Raw genomic sequence first — 16,643 nt, forward strand, 5'->3', positions numbered from 1 at the left:
AAACGATCGGCCAGAAAAAGTCCCCGAGGCGTGCATCTTCCCCAGCCCCCATTGGGCAGCTGAAGAGGTGAATGGGTACGGGGAGGGGGGCCAATTCAGTCAGCTCGAGCTTGGGGGATAGACGCACTCTGCGACGGCCAGGTGACAGGAGGTTAGGCGCTGTCCGAAGGGTGCTGGCTGGAGGGGGCCATAAACGGGGGTCCCTATTCGGAAATAAATCTTAGCACAGACTGACGTTGTGACGCGTGGTGCATGTGTGCGTGTGAAGAGCGGTGGGACAGCGATCGGCGTACGACGGTGTGTGGGTGACTATAAATCAGTGTGGGTGTGTCGCGCGCGCATATTAAAATACCAACGGTTGCCCGCGCCGGCGCGTGTCTGTGTGTGCACCAACGGTGAGACACACGCGAGTGTCACTAGTGTCTGTGCACACCGCAGTGTTAATGGTGAGACACGCGCGAGTGGGTGGGTGGGGGGGGCATCAGCCCCCACCCATTAGACGTGCCCCCCCCCCCGCTCGTGGAGAGTGAGAGGGAGATCAGCCCCCACGTAATGGGGAGTGGGGGGGGGCATGAGCCCCCACAAACGCTGGGGATGAACAGATCCGACTTCAGCTGCATGTGTGTGTTGTGTTAACTTCCTGTTTCCATTCTTACAAAGAGTTCGAGAGGAAAACAAAAATAAACTATTGTTTTGATATAACCTCCGTGTTCAACAGAGTTGATAGACTTTACTGCAAACACAAACTTGACACTGTCACACACTGCCATGAGTAAACAGGTGGCGGTGTGACCAGAACCATGCCTGGCCACCTTCATCTGCTCTGCATTAATTCTTCCTCACTCCACCAAGTAATGAATCGTCTCTCTCTCCCCGTGGTGAAGATGTTCCCCTCCACACATTCAGAGTCAACAGCGGCACGCGCTTAGCGTCTTTGACCGATAGATACATTGACACACGTATTGTTGGTTCTTTCAGTAAAGTCAGGTAGATAGAAAATAAAAATAACAGATTAAATTTAATAAGATAAAGACCACTCGTGTTGCGATCGAAACGTCGTGGGTTTTTTGCTTCATTTTCAATTTTTTTTTATTTTATTGTCATTTTATTTTCTATCTACGTGACTTTACCGAAAGAACCAAGAATATTAATTCCTGCAGTCACCAAAGTTTTAAGTCAAAACATTCACACAAGTTGACAAAGCCTCACCTTGTGTTGTTGTGGGCAGGTCGCTTCTGATAACAAGAGCGGTATAGCAGCTCAAGCGGGCTTGGCCTGGTAACAAAAGAAAATAAAAACTGCGTGAATATTTACAATAAAACAAAGTTACAAAGTGGCGAGCCGGGTGAAGACAAATTAAACTTAAGCGAGATAATTAAAGCGAACGCAATCAGGTGAGGGCAGGAGGCAAAGCCCCGCGTGGCTAGGCCCCGCGTTGTAAAGTTCCAACCTGGACATCGATCCCCATGCTCGCTGCTACTCAACTGACATCCCTACGAGAGAGAGAGGCTCTACCTTGGTAAACAACAACAACCACCACCACGATGAGAATTTCTCACCTCGGATTTCAGTGCAAGCGCGGATTGGCAGCCTCCTGCTACCTCGCGACGTCACGCGGGAAAGCAGGTAACATGACGTCACTTCCAGGGTAAGAGACACGCCCCTCCCATAATAAGCGGCTCTGTAACTGAATAAATTATACTCTTTGGTTCTAATGGGTAAAGTCACGTAGGTAAAAAATAAAATAACAAAAATCACGACGTTTCGGCCACAACACAAGCGGCCTTCATCAGGTGAAGGGACGAGACTGTCTGGAGGACAGCGCACAGTACACGCACAGTACACACACACGGTACACACACACACACACGGTACACACACACAGTACACACACGTACGCACGGCACGCCCACACTCCTTCAGTCACGTGACTAAGGTTGACGCGCCGCCCCGTCTCCCGAGGTGACCTCTTGGCTCTCTCGTCTCTCCTCGACACGTAGATTTATTTCTTACTCTTACCTAGAAGCGTCATTGTATGTCTGTCTGTGTCTGTGGACGCAACTTGAAAGGAATTGTACTCACACCCTGTGGGGTTTACGTTTCAAATAAAGTGCCCAGATACCACGCGATAAGCCCCGTGGTGAGCCAGTGCTATTCCTATTTCCAATCCGTCAACGTGAAAGTAGTTAAATTAACAATTTATTACTAATCTCCATATATACCAAAGGCAAAGTTGTGAATGTGTGCGTCTGTTCAAAATGTTTAGTGTACTTCTCGACACGCACCAAACTGGAAATTTGCCATGTGGGTAATTTCCAGACTGTACACCGTGCAAACATAAAAATAGACTTTTGTATATTTTTTGGGGGGGGCGCGCAATAATGGATAAGCATGAAAACACCACGATACATAGGACTTACTTTGATTAGAGTCTTGGAATTGATTGTGTACATGTTGAAATTGTTAAATGAGCATTTTGAGCACACTATTTTAATAAATGTTCATGATTCTGAGAATATAAGTGTAATTCTGAGTATCATAATGACCACATTGGAATTGTCATCATGAATGGGGGGTACAATCATTTTTATAATAGGAATGCGGTTTTGAGCATGACTATTCATATTTCGGACTCATTTATGACAATAGATTCACGATTAAATTGCGATTTTGTTTTGCTCATCAATCAGGACACTGTTAATGATGCGCATGCCCATAAATTGTTTAAATTACTAGAACTGCAAGTTGTGTATACTCTCCAACCCCATTCCTCTACCTACCCATTCCCTTGACGAGCTCCGTGCCCACTTAAACCCATGACGATGGCGGTGACGATTCCACCTCTCGCTGTAACAATCAAAGCACCTCCAACTTCTGAATGCAAAGGTGCTGGTTGGTGCAACGCCAAAAAACATCGTCAACGCCGCTCCCAAGCCCGCCCTACGTCAGTTACATCGCTAGAATCAACAAAATAAAAAGTTCCACAGAGGAAACTAAAATGACATTACGCAATCCCCAAAGTGGCACGCGGTAGGCTACACGACTCGGAGAACAGCGTCAGACTTCAAGACTTGCATCGCCATCATCATCATTCTTCCTCTCCACAAGTCATCGCACGTCAATATTCAACAAGCTGCACACACGTGCAAGTAACCTCTAGACCCGCCACCTGCACAGTTAACGCGATCAGACCCGGGGGTCAAATTAAAATTGTGTCGTCTTTGGTGACGTATTACAATCGGTGTAATTTTAATGATGTACGTACAGCAACGGCTGTACGTACATCATTAACTGCATGCAACTGCTGTACGTACATCGAATTATATCATTGACAACGGGGTCCTTTTTGCGATATCTGCGTGCGGTCTTTTAATTATATATATACGTAGTCAGTTCATTAGTATGGGGTTCCTCTATAAGGAATTGTAATTGTAAAATGTATTACTTAATAATACGATTCCAGGCCACACTTAGCTTGTAGCAGTCAGAGCAGTTAAAATGACTGTACATGTGTAGGTATGAAATAAAATAAATTTAATTTAAATAAAATTAATTTTATTTATTAAAGCATTTCATTTAATTTAACGTAGGTATAAAATGAATGCAATTTAAATAAAATAAATTTAATTAATTTAAAATTTTTAAATAAAATAAATTTAATTTATTAAAAATGTAATTTAACGTAGGTATAAAATAAAATTAATTTAAATAAAGTAATGTAATATATTTTAAAAATTAAATTAAACGTAGGTATTAAATAAAATAAATGTAAAAAAAATATGATAATTTATCAAAAATTTCAATTTAATTTAACGTAGGTATGAAATAAAATAAATACAATTTAATTGATTACAATTTAAATAAAATTTAACGTAGGTATAAAATAAATTTAAATTAAATTATAAAACTCATTCATTTATAAAAAAAAATTACGTAGGTATAAAATACATTTTAATTAAATTAATTAAAATTTTAAATGAAATTTAACGTAGATATAAAATAAAATGTAATTAAATTAAATAATAAATACATTTTATTTTCTACCTCCGTGACTTTACCGAAAGCAAAGAGTGTGGACCCACGTGACATCAAGGCTGTCCTAGTCTAGGCAAGGGCTCAGGGTGTACCGGGCCTTTCACAACAACAGTCGCAGCAGCAGCAACAACGGTTCTCTTGAGAAAATGTTTTAAAAAAGAAAGTCAACGTAGCTTACCTTGACACTCGCGAACTTTAATGATTAAAATAATTAAAACAAAACTAAACACTCACACGCACATGGGCGCGCGGGGTTCAGCTTGCAGGGCATTATAAATGGTAGCGTCCTCCCGCGATCTGATTGGTCGCCGCGTGCCAAAGTGGGGAGGGGGGGGAAGGCCAGCGATCCGATTGGTCGAGAGGCAAACCTGGGAGCGTCTCCGGCGATGGTGCGCAGCGATTGGTCAACGGTTGTCCTATGCTAATTTTGGTATGCTAATTAGTTTTAATCTGTATGCTAATGTAGTTTATTTATCCATACTCATTAAGTTTAATGTTTATCCTAAATTAGTTACAAATTTATGCTCGTTTAGTTAACATTCTATGATAGTATCGTTATATTTTTTATGCTATAACAGCAGTGCATACTGGCTGTGGTGGTACCTGCTATGATTACAGCAGGCATACCGACTAGTGGTACCTGCTATAATTACATCAGGGCATACTGTGGTGGTACCTGCTATGATTACAGCAGGCATACTGCTTAAATGCTTTATCACGTGTCGTGAATGTGATAGTTTCATCCCAGAAATGGTGTCCTTGACCGGCCCAGAGCAGACATTTCACTTTGCCTTAGAACCTGAGGTGGCACAGCATTAGCAATTCCAAGTTCTTTATGTGACCAATAGCAACGAATAATGTGGCAAACATTTGAAATGAGTGGGTTATGACGTACTGTACTTCACTCTTATCGACCATTAACGTGAGTCTGTGTTACTGGCGTTGTGCTGCCTCGGCTGGTACCAACTTCTTCTTTGACCACGTGGACCATGCGGATGAATGGTCTACGCGGGTCGAGTGACCGATGGAGAAGACCTATGGGGGCACGCGGCGGGAGACTCTCAGGCGAAATCGTGGAAGTCGCGTGACAGAGGCCACGCGTGGAGGATAGATGCATGCTGGTGAGACGTCGTCTTCAGTTTAATTTAAGTTTCATGTGTCAGGTGCAGAGCCCTGTGAGCCGTGCGGCTCTTGACTCGGGTGCAACCGCAACAAAAGAAAAACGTGAACATATTCATGTTGTGGGTCACTGTTGACGATGTGGGTCCCTACTGACGAGGTGAGTGTCAATATTCATGTTGTGGGTCACTGTTGATGATATGGGTCCCGATTGATGATATGGGTCCGGATTAAAGAGATGAGCGTCGCTTTTGATGTGGGTCTCTATTGACGAGGCGAGCATCCCTGTTGACAATGTGGGTCCCTGATGACGATGTGGGTCCGTGTTAACGATGTTACCACTGAATTGGTCCTCGTCTAATAGCCTATATGTTCTACCATATGTAAAACCATACGACAATAAATGTTACAATACATAGCATGTATAGGAATTAAAATTCATGTCAACCACCACTCACCCTCCCCTCGACTCACTCCCACGCTCAGCCCTCCACTAGGGTACCCCCCCCCCCGCCCATACCGGTGGCAGAGGGCCTTGTTGGACCCAAGACATCTCTCCTTCTTTCCACAGAGCTACAAGACAATCAGAGTCTAGTCGTCCTACACATCATCAGCAAGACGGATGAGGTGAGCTACGTCTGGCTGTGTGTGGCGCCGAGCGTGAAGATTTTCTTCTCTTCTGCAGCGTGCGTCCACGTCAACTTTCACCATCAAGCGCGCCCAGACTCCTCCACGGCTCCGCTGCCTCTCCTGCCCTCGTGCTCCTGCTTCCGCTCCGTCCGATCGCCCCCCTCTCCTCCTGCCCCTTGCCGTCTCTCTTCACACGCGCACTCCGACCTCCCTCGCCTTCCATGTCAGGAGGTACGCCCGAGATCACTCGTCCTGCCTGCACCAGCGACTCACGCATCGTCTGACCGCGTCTCCGTTCATGCAGGTAAGGGCACCATCATGGCGTAGCGGTTAGCGGCGCTGCGCCATTCTCGCTCACGTCCAATACCAGCGACAATTAGGGGCCGTCCGTGAATGACGTCACGCACCTAGAGGGGGGGGGGGGGGGCGGGGTCAGACGTTTGTGACGATGTGTGACAAGGGGGGGGGGGGTTTGAGAAAAGTGACGTCACATCAAATTGCGCAACTTTAAATAAATATAAACGCGTTCTACTTAAATAAACTTTGTAATGTTTTCTACCTACATCAGAGTGCAGCGCCACATTTACAACGCACTACAATGACAACAATAGTTTAAAGCGATTTGAAGCATGTTTTATTTTTGGGGGGGGAGGGGGGCAGAACTTTGTGACGTCATAATTGAGGGGGAGGGGTCTGACTTTGTGTGACGTCGTGTGACGATGGGGGGGGTCAAAAATCCTCTAAAATCACGTGACGTCATTTAAGGTCGGCCCCTTACCTGAAGCAGTCCTGAGCGTCACTTAGGTGGACTCAGCCATAATTAAGGTGGTGAGGTGGGTGGGGGTGCTAACATCAGAATTTGAGAGACGAGCGGCCAGCCGTGGTTCTGTCCACACCAGCCCCTGGTGTTGTTCCATCGCGACCCTCACCGGTGCTCGCTAACAGCACACGCCCAGTGGGAGTCGATGAGTCCGTGGGTTTCTGTGCGAGTCCGTGGGTCCATTGTGCGTCTGTGGATGCGTCAGTCTACATTGGGGAGCCTTTGTCTTTGCAGTTTGGGGACTTGTGCAGCACTAGTGTGTAGTAGTGTATAGTGTAGTGTATAGTGTAGTAGTGTACTGTGTAGTAGTGTAGTGTATAGTAGTGTAGTGTATAGTGTGTAGTGTATAGTAGTGTATAGTGTAGTGTATAATAGTGTATTGCATAGTAGTGTATAGTGTAGTGTATAGTGTAGTGTATAGTAGTGTATAGTGGTGTATAGTGTAGTGTATAGTAGTGTAGTGTATAGTAGTGTATAATAGTGTAGTGTATAGTAGTGTATAGTGTAGTATATAGTGTAGTGTATAGTGTAGTGTATAGTAGTGTATAGTAGTGTATAGTGTAGTGTATAGTAGCGTAGTGTATAGTGTAGTGTATAAAAGTGTATAGTGTAGTGTATAGTAGTGTAGTGTATAGTAGTGTATAGTGTAGTGTATAGTGTAGTGTATAATAGTGTATAGTGCAGTGTATAGTTTAGTATAGTGTAGTGTATAGTGTAGTCTATAGTAGTGTATAGTGTAGTGTATAGTGTAGTGTATAGTTTACTATACTAGTTATCACGTGACTAGTGTAGCTAGCCAGGTGGTGACCACACTCGTGCGTGCATCTCCACCCGTCCGTGTTTGCAAGTAAGCGCTCGTGTGTGTATGTGCACCCGCGTGTTTGTTCGTGTCTGTATGTATGCACACTGTTGCACATGGTTCGCTCGTGTGGGTTCGTAGTGGAACGCACTGCTCATGAAAACGTTGCCTCGTTACGCGGTAAATGATGCGGCACGACAGGAGGGAACTGCAGGGATGAGGCTCTCCAGTCTTGGTGCTGTGAATGAAAACAGCGCCAGGGTGGAGCGTCCCATCCCTACAGCTCGTAGCTGTGACGGAGCGAGAGTGATCAGCGGACAGCCACCATGGTTGCCAGGTAAGGGGAGACTTCACCCGGAACTCTCCTCCACACGTGTTCCCCTTGAACATTGTCGCAATAAACGTACGATCAGGAATATTTAAAATATCCGACCTTTGTTGTTCCGCAAGAATATTAACGCTCAAACTCGTATCGAACTCTTCATGAATTCACTTGGTCAAACAGTTCAGGTACTCGGCAAACCATTTCACCACCCGGTATGCAACAGTTAAACAATCTACTCCAAATCAACACCGAAATGTCAAATTATCATCCACCATTGACTTCCACATCGATGGAAGCCATTTGCCATGACGTCCAAGCCATTAAACACCGGAACAACGAACGTGCCATTCAAGTACATCTTGAAACCCATTATCTGAAGTAGTTTGTATTAAACAATACCTAAATAATAGAAACACGTTTACAATATTGAGCGAAGTTAAAGTCACGGACTTTTTCCAACTTTAGCTCAACAGGACCACAAAAGCTCAGATATGTGGTTCATAATAAATGAATAAATCTGATTGAAATCATCAACTCGCCAAACACTTTCTGATTTCAACATCACCTTATAAAAGAAAAACATTTTAAATATAAGCGCGCAACTTTATTTATCTGTGATGAGCGCTGCACTTTCCGTTGTTTTCATGCAGGGGGCGCTGCAAACCTACGCACCCCCTGCATGGACGACGGAGGCGCAGGGACAGACGTTCGATTACGTTGGAATCGATCTGCAGACGGCGGTCTTCTCGCACGGCCAGCTCCGTGTCGCCTTATCTCGATCCCGCAATCCCAAACAGGTGAAAGTCCGCATCGAACCGAACCCCCGGCAAGGCCATCTACTTAATGACGAGAGAAAATTCACATGAAATGTCCTTTTCAATGAAGTCTTCCACAAGCTTTTAATGAAGAAATAAAATCATCTAATTCAAAACAACACAATTCAAAGATGCTTCATTTCAAAACTTCAAAACGGAGCATGGGGTATTTGCGTGAATGCGTCCTTTGTGTGCAAATGTTGTGAATTTCCTGGCCTGAAGGCCGTCAATGTCTTGGACCCTTATTGGTGCACAGCGTCTCAACAACAGCAGTGGGGTTTGCTTCAACCGATGGTTACGAACATCCAGACGTGAATCAGCAAGGAGCATTTCTAGTCCTAGCTAGACAAAATCTACGTCACCACGTAAGACAAAACTACAATTCGTGTTGTAGAGAATGTACCTCCTCCTATACGTGTAACTTTCAAGTGGTATGCATTGTAACTCATGAATGATCCGAGTGTGCTACCTATTTCAAAGACAATGAGTTGCTCGAGATGCTTCGTGGATCACAAAAACACCGTTTGACCTGTATCACAAGAACAACGGGTCTCACCTGAGTTCTCTGTACAGGTTACTTCCAAACAGACACACACACTTTGTCCTAACATCACTTATTCAATATTTGACCCTTATCGATCAAATGTTACAAGTATGCACAAAACCAGACAAGTATTCATTCTAAATTATTGACAGGCATATTGACAAAATTGGATTACTGCAATGAAATATACTGCATCACGTTACATCATATTAACAAGAAGCTTTTAAAAAAAAGTTGCAGTCTGCTTCACAGTGAATGTAAAACATACTATTGTGTCATTCAAAATGAGTAGGCCATTGCATGCTGGCGTCTGAGTGAAAATGTAGCAAATTCTAAACATTACCTACAAACTACACAACTGAGATGACACATCAATCATCGCCCCCTACTGATAGGCTCTTGTCCACATGCAGGCCGGTGCAGGGCCACCACCTTGTGCCACACAGGGGCAGCTGCTACTTGGGGATGCTCTTTGAGTGTTTCAGACGAGGTACGACACAAAACTCCGAGTTGCTGAGGCGATTAAGCAAGCACCGTGTAAAATAAATTATTATGATAACATAGTGAATGCTTGGGAGCTTATTGGCTCTTGCTCCTGGTTAGAGATCTACCCAACCCACGGGCCCACAAAGTGTTCAACTTCACATTCTTGTCATTAAAGGCCTGTGACAAAGGTGTATCTATTGTAGCAACATCGTCTCTGGCTTACACATCTACCAGGTCTCCACTTGACTTTGTATTGTCTAGGAGCAAGTCCACCCACACCTCCACTTCCACAAACTGCTGGGAGTTGCCTCACTCTGCCTCACAGTCAGAATTCTCCTCCTGCTTCACGATGTGAAGGTCCCATTTTGGAGTTGGATCTTCATCTTCACATTTTACCTTCACTTCTTCGCTCATCACTTCTTCACATTTCACCTCGATACCTTTAAAAGTGTCCAAGCTGGGATTTTCGTCCGGTTCTTGTTTCATGAGGGATGGGCTCATTGCGGCACTTTGACTTTCACAAGCTGATTTCAGACTCCGACTCCGCTCCTTGTGGATCTTCCGATGCTTTTGTGTTCTCTGGTGTCTTCGAAGATTTGATGAATCTGCAAACGGCTTCCTGCACAGAGTACACCTGAAGGGTTTCTCTCCCGTGTGTGTTCTCTGGTGTTTTACAAGAGAAGATGACCGTGCAAACGCCTTCACGCACACACTGCACTTGAAGGGTTTCTCTCCCGTGTGTGTTCTATGGTGTTTTTTAAGAGCAGATGACTGTGAAAATGCCTTCCCACAAACACTGCACTTGAAGGGTTTCTCTCCCGTGTGTGTTCTCTGGTGTAATACGAGATCAGATGACCGTGAAAATGCCTTCACGCACACACTGCACTTGAAGGGTTTCTCTCCCGTGTGTGTTCTCTGGTGTGTTACAAGATTACTTGACTGTGTAAACGCCATCCTGCACATCGTGCACCTGAAGGGTTTCTCTCCCGTGTGTGTTCTCTGGTGTTTTACAAGATCAGATGAATCTGAAAATGCCTTCCCACACACCCTGCACTTGAAGGGTTTCTCTCCCGTGTGTGCTCTCTGGTGTGTTTTAAGAGCAAATGAATCTGAAAATGTCTTCCCACACACACTGCACTTGAAAGGTTTCTCTCCCGTGTGTGTTCTCTGGTGTTTTTTAAGAGCAGATGACTGTGAAAATGCCTTCCCACACACAATGCACTTGAAGGGTTTCTCTCCTGTGTGTGTTCTCTGGTGGGTCTCAAGAACTGATGGCCATGCAAATGCCTTGTCACACACAGTGCACTTGAAGGGTTTCCCTCCTGTGCGAGTTCTCTGGTGCTGTGTCAAATTTCCAGTCCGATCCGTGCTGTATGCACGCTGGTCGCATTGTTGACTTGTCGTACCGAGCTGCTGTGCTGAGTGCCTTTGCTCCATCAGACCAGCGTCAGCTGCAGACAGAAAATAAGAATATCCACATCATCTACACGTCAGTATCGAGGCACAGAGGAATGCATATATACAGTCACATGTGACTTACACGTCTATACTTATTCATATATTCATGATGTAGTGAAAAAGTTTCCCAAATTCATCACAGGGCTGTTATGGCACACAATGAGAGGGCAAATGGTCATAAACATGCCTGGAAGCCCACGTATCTGCAAAATGAATGTTCACCCAAAACTCTGAGTACACAATTTCAGCTGTCTGGCCACAAAAGGAATATTTATGAGAGCTAAATTCAGCTGACATAGCAAAGGGTGTTGAAAACAAAACTATTTGTGTTAGGCAGAAATGCATAAATTAATGTTCAATCGCAACTTAGAGGTGTGAATCCAGGCTCAGATGTCCTTGAATGCTGGGATGAACAGTTCCGACTTCAGCTGAATGTGTGTGCTGTGTTCACCTCCTGTTTCCATTATTATAAAGAGTTCCAGAGGAAAACAAAAGTAAATATTGTTACGCTATAACCTCCGTGTTCAACAGAGTTAATAGACGTTACTGCAAACACAAACTGTACAGTCACTGGGTAAACAGGCGGTGGCGTGTCTAGAATCACGCCTGGCCACCTTCATCTGCTTGGCATGAATGCTTCCTCACTCCACCAAGTAATTAATCGAGTATCAACGAACATATCCGAGGCTAACTGGAGTTTGCGTGTCTCTCTCCGTGGTGAGATGTTAACTACCTCACCTGGTATACAGGAAGTCGTGGGTTCGATCCCGACCCTGACGCCTGCTGTATATTTGGAGTTTGCGCGTCTCTCCGTATAGCGTCTTTGACCGATAGACATTGACACACGTATTCTTGTTGATTTCGGTAAAGTTACGTAGATAGAAAATAACAATAACAGATAATACAATTACATTAAATAAAGACCACTTGTGTTGCGATCAAAACGACGTGAGTTGTTTTGCTTTATTTACATTTATTTTTATTGTTATTTTCATTTAATTTTCTATCTACGTGACTTTACCGAAAGAACCAAGAATATAAATTCCTGCAGTCACCAAAGTTTTAAGTCAAAACATTCACACACGTTGACAAAGCCTCACCTTGTGTTGTTGTGGGCAGGTCGCTTCTGATGACAAGAGCGGTATAGCAGCTCAAGCGGGCTTGGCCTGCTAACAAAAAATGAAAATAAAAACTGCGTGAATATTGACAATAAAACAAAGTTACAAAGTGGCGAGCCGGGTGAAGACAAATTAAACTTAAGCGAGATAATTAAAGTAAACGCAATCAGGCGAGGGCAGGAGGCAAGGCCCCGCGTGGCTAGGCCCCGCGTTGTAAAGTTCCAACCTGGACATCGATTCCCATGCTCGCTGCTACTCAACTGACATCCCTACGAGAGAGAGCGAGGCTCTACCTTGGTAAACAACAACCACCACCACCACAACCACCACCACAACGATGAGAATTTCTCACCTCGGATTTCAGTGCAAGCGCGCACACGGCAGCTTCCTGTTGCCTAGCGACAGCAGGAAGTAGTATGACGTCACTTCCCTCCCACGAGCGGCTCTGTAACCGAATAAATTATGTTAATGAGGCCGGCCCATATGTCAGCGATGGGGGCGTGGGCGCTGAACCCGTCGCAATAAACTCGCGACGGCTTTAACGAATACATTATGTTAATGAGCCACCAGTCACTGGGCGTAGCTTTGCCCAAATAAGGATTGTACCGGAACAGATATCGGCAGTGACCAAGCAGAGGTGACGTCACTCTCAAGGGCGTGCTGGACGGGGGTGGGGTGAATACCTTGGTGACATGACGTCACTAGCAAGGCTCACGTGACATTGACTTTTCCAAGACAGAGGTTCTTTGTAAGCCATCTGGCTACCATGAGAGATTCGTTCATGAGGCTATCCACATATACAAGCACAGAGACAATTTCAACCGAGAAGATGGATTCTGGCTTAGCAATCATTGGAACGATTGGATAAACCATTTCAGGTCTTAATTGATTATTCACGCTTACAGTGGCTTTCAGACAGCATACATTAATTTTTCGTCTTCCCCCTCCTCTTTTCAGAACATAGATGGACTAGTCCTTCTAAATAAACTGCCAAATCGCTGCGCGTGGTGCTAACGTTTAAAAATACATAAATACACCGTTTAAAAATAAATAAATTTATGCAAACCGACACACCTGATGACGACCGTTTGTGTTATGGTCAAAACGTCGTGAGAATTTTTATTGTTTCATATATATTTTATTATTTTATTGGTTCCCTTCAACGTGACTTTACCGAAAGAGGTAAGAATACGGAATATCATTTGGGTCATTTTTTTTGGAACTCAGATGAGATTTCTGATATTACCGCGATTTATAAATATTTACGTAACCAATAACTTTTTTAAAAAAATTTAATCAGACCGCGCTAATACCAACGCGAGTGTTTATTGTTGATGGTGAGTTTTGTAAATCCGTCGTACGGTTAAAAAGAATAAAGTTTTCCCGTAAAAAAAATAAAAATCTCTCCGCCTTGGAGCCAATCAGGTTTCAGTTTCTCCCCTCCCACGTGACGCGGAGTTTTCTGGCTCCTCCCCCTCCTCGCTCGCCGCCATTTTGAGAGTCGTGAGGGAGGTGAAACCTGCGGCCTTGACAACGACGAAGATTCACCAGGGTCAGTGACAACCTCACACTCACACTGTGACAACTTCACACTCACACACTGTGACAACCTCACACTCACACACACTGTGACAACCTCACACTCACACACACTGTGACAACCTCACACACACACTGTGACAACCTCACACACACACACTGACAACCTCACACTCACACACACACTGACAACCTCACACTCACACACACACTGACAACCTCACACTCACACACACACTGACAACCTCACACTCACACACACTGACAACCTCACACACACACACTGACAACCTCACACTCTCACACACACTGACAACCTCACACTCACACACACTGACAACCTCACACTTACACACTGACAACCTCACACTCACACACTGACAACCTCACACTCACACACACTGACAACCTCACACACACACACACTGACAACCAACAACAACAACAACAACCGCCATTCGCCACTAAGTGGCGGTGACGTCACCACGACGCTTGTGCCAGGCTATGTGCACCCTGAGGCCACGTGAAGTGTCGAACGCCCGCTGGCAGGAGGTCACGGGGCAGACCCAGGTGCCACGGGTCGACTGACTGAGATGACTGGCTGATGCACCACCTGTGCCCCCTACTGTGCCAACCTGCTGTGCTTTAGCCACCCGGCGCTCCGCTCGCTGTTGTGAGCGTCGCTCTTCCGCCCTCCGTTGTTGTTGGAGGGCGACTGCCTCCAACTGCCCACTAGCATCCTTCACGAGCCTCCTCCACAGAGGCCGATCTTGACACCGCTGGTACCAGTCATCGGCAAGTCCACTCAGCTCCACGTCCTCCTGTACCACATCACTCCATCTCTTCTCTAGCCCGTGCCGCGCCCGCTTAACCCCATCAATCCGGCCAAACAAAAGCTGTTTCGGCATGCGGTGGCTGGGCATGCGGGCTACATGACCCAGCCATCGCAGCCTTGCCTGCCGGAGCAGCTCACCGATGGGACCCTGCCCAGATCTTTCAAGGATTTGTGAGCTCCTCACACAATCCAGTCTGGTTAAATTCAGGATGGATCGTAGGCAGGCCAGCCTAAATGTTTCTAACCGGCGAAGATGTTCCATTAGGGCGGTCCACGTTTCGCAAGCGTAGAGAAGGGAGGGAATGACCGTGGCCGAGAAGACCTGAAGCTTAGTGCGGAGCGACAGACCAGGTAGCTTCCACACAGCGTTACGCAACCGATGAAAAGATATTGCCGCTCGACTGATTCGGAGTGAGACCTCTGCTGTTAAACTGGAGCCAGTCATAAGCACACTGCCCAGGTATGGGAAACTCTCCACTCTCTCCACAACTGCCCCATCACCGATTGGGAGTTGTGGGGGTGGAGTGTCCGATAGTACAAAATACCCAGGCAGGTGCTTAGTTTTGGTGGGGCTGATGGTAAGGCCCCACCTCTTAGTGGCACGCTCCAGTCTCAGCAGCAGCGTCTCCAACTCCTCCTCTGACTGAGCAGCTATTACCAAATCATCAGCATACATAACGTGGTTGAGTAATAGGGAGCCATCCCTTGACCGCACCCGGGCATCGATTAGCCTCCCATTATATCTGTACCATATGGAGATTCCCCCGGTACAGCTATTGAAGGCTTCACGAACTACGTGGTCAAAATGGATGTTAAATAATGTGGGAGCCAGAGGACATCCCTGTCGTACCCCAAGGTGTACAGGGAATGGCTCTGACTCCCGGCCACGTAGTTTTACCCGGGCCCGCTCACCATCATTAAGGTCCTTAATGATCGTGAGCAGAGGGTCAGGTACTCCAAAAGCATGAAGAACGACCCAGAGCCCAGGCCTACTGATGGTATCATAGGCCTTGACCAGGTCAATAAAGCAGAGATGTAGGTCTTGTTGGAATTCCCTACACCTCTGCTGTAGCAGACGGACAGAAAATATGGCATCTGTGCAGGACCGCCCTTTCCTGAAGCCGCATTGGGGCTCCGCAAGCCTCTCGTGCCTGGCAAGGCGATGCTGAATAATCCTTGCCAGGACCTTTCCCGGCACACTGAGGAGTGAGATGCCCCTGTAGTTGTTACAGTCTGTGCGGTCCCCCTTCTTAAAGAGGGGGACCACCAGGGCAACCTTCCATTCCTGCGGAACCCTTCCAGTGGTCCAGACCGTTGTTATGATGTCATATAGGGCAGTCTGTGCACAAACGCCACCCTCACTCAGCATTTCACTTGGGAGATCATCTCTGCCTGCTGCCTTTACTGTTCTCAGACTCCGGATCGCCTTCAGTACTTCCTCAACAGATGGCACCTCAGCCAGCCACTCACAGGGGGTGACTTCTTCCAATATTTGAGGCACCGCAGCCTTAGCAGGGTCATCCTCACTTTGTGCCACGATGTTTTCCTGGCTGAGGGATTTTCCCTCCCCCAGGACCTCACAGAAATGCTCAGCAAATCTGCAAACCTGTTCCTGGGGGTCGGAGATTGGATCACCGTTTTTTCCCCTAATGATGGTAATAGGTGTGGCGCTGCAGGTTACTTTTTTGATGGAGTTAAATAGAGATTTGTGATGACGGGCCACTGAGGCAGACTCCATCTCCTCAGCAACCTGCGACCACCACCCATCCTTGCAGCGCCTCACGGCTCTCCGAACCTCCGAGCGAAGGCTGCGGTAAGCCTCCTCATTCTCTGACGTGGGATTCTGTAGCCGATGACAGTGGGCCTGTCGCTTTTTCTCAACCATCCTGAACAACTCCTCTGTCATCCAGGGTGTCTGGGGAGGTCTGGACCGCATACCCAAAGCAGCCATTGCAGCTGCATGAGTCACAGTCCTAAACCTCGCCCATTTACCCTCGACATCAGGAGGAGTCGGGGACGATGCCAATCCCAGCCGCAAGCGATGATGAAATTCTCGCTTGCAACTTTCATCAGATAACTGAGACCAGGCCACTTTAGGTTGGAATGGGGTCCTGGGTGTA

At 46.2% G+C, this 16,643-nt stretch overlaps 1 long non-coding RNA gene across 1 annotated transcript; it reads right to left on the reverse strand.

Moving 5' to 3' along the window:
- Positions 1-4,209: 4,209 nt before the first annotated feature.
- On the reverse strand, positions 4,210-7,599 carry LOC142909272 (uncharacterized). Its single transcript, XR_012932238.1, has 2 exons — positions 6,714-7,599; positions 4,210-6,191 (listed from the first exon to the last, which is right to left on the reverse strand). It is a non-coding gene; the product is annotated as an uncharacterized LOC142909272 (long non-coding RNA).
- Between the last annotated feature and the right edge of the window lie 9,044 nt (positions 7,600-16,643).

The sequence above is a fragment of the Petromyzon marinus genome, unplaced genomic scaffold (assembly GCF_048934315.1).
Source record: "Petromyzon marinus isolate PM22_M1 ecotype Great Lakes invasive population unplaced genomic scaffold, UKy_Petmar_22M1.pri1.0 PM_G_Scaffold_114, whole genome shotgun sequence".
NCBI classification, from domain to species: Eukaryota; Metazoa; Chordata; class Hyperoartia; order Petromyzontiformes; family Petromyzontidae; genus Petromyzon; species Petromyzon marinus.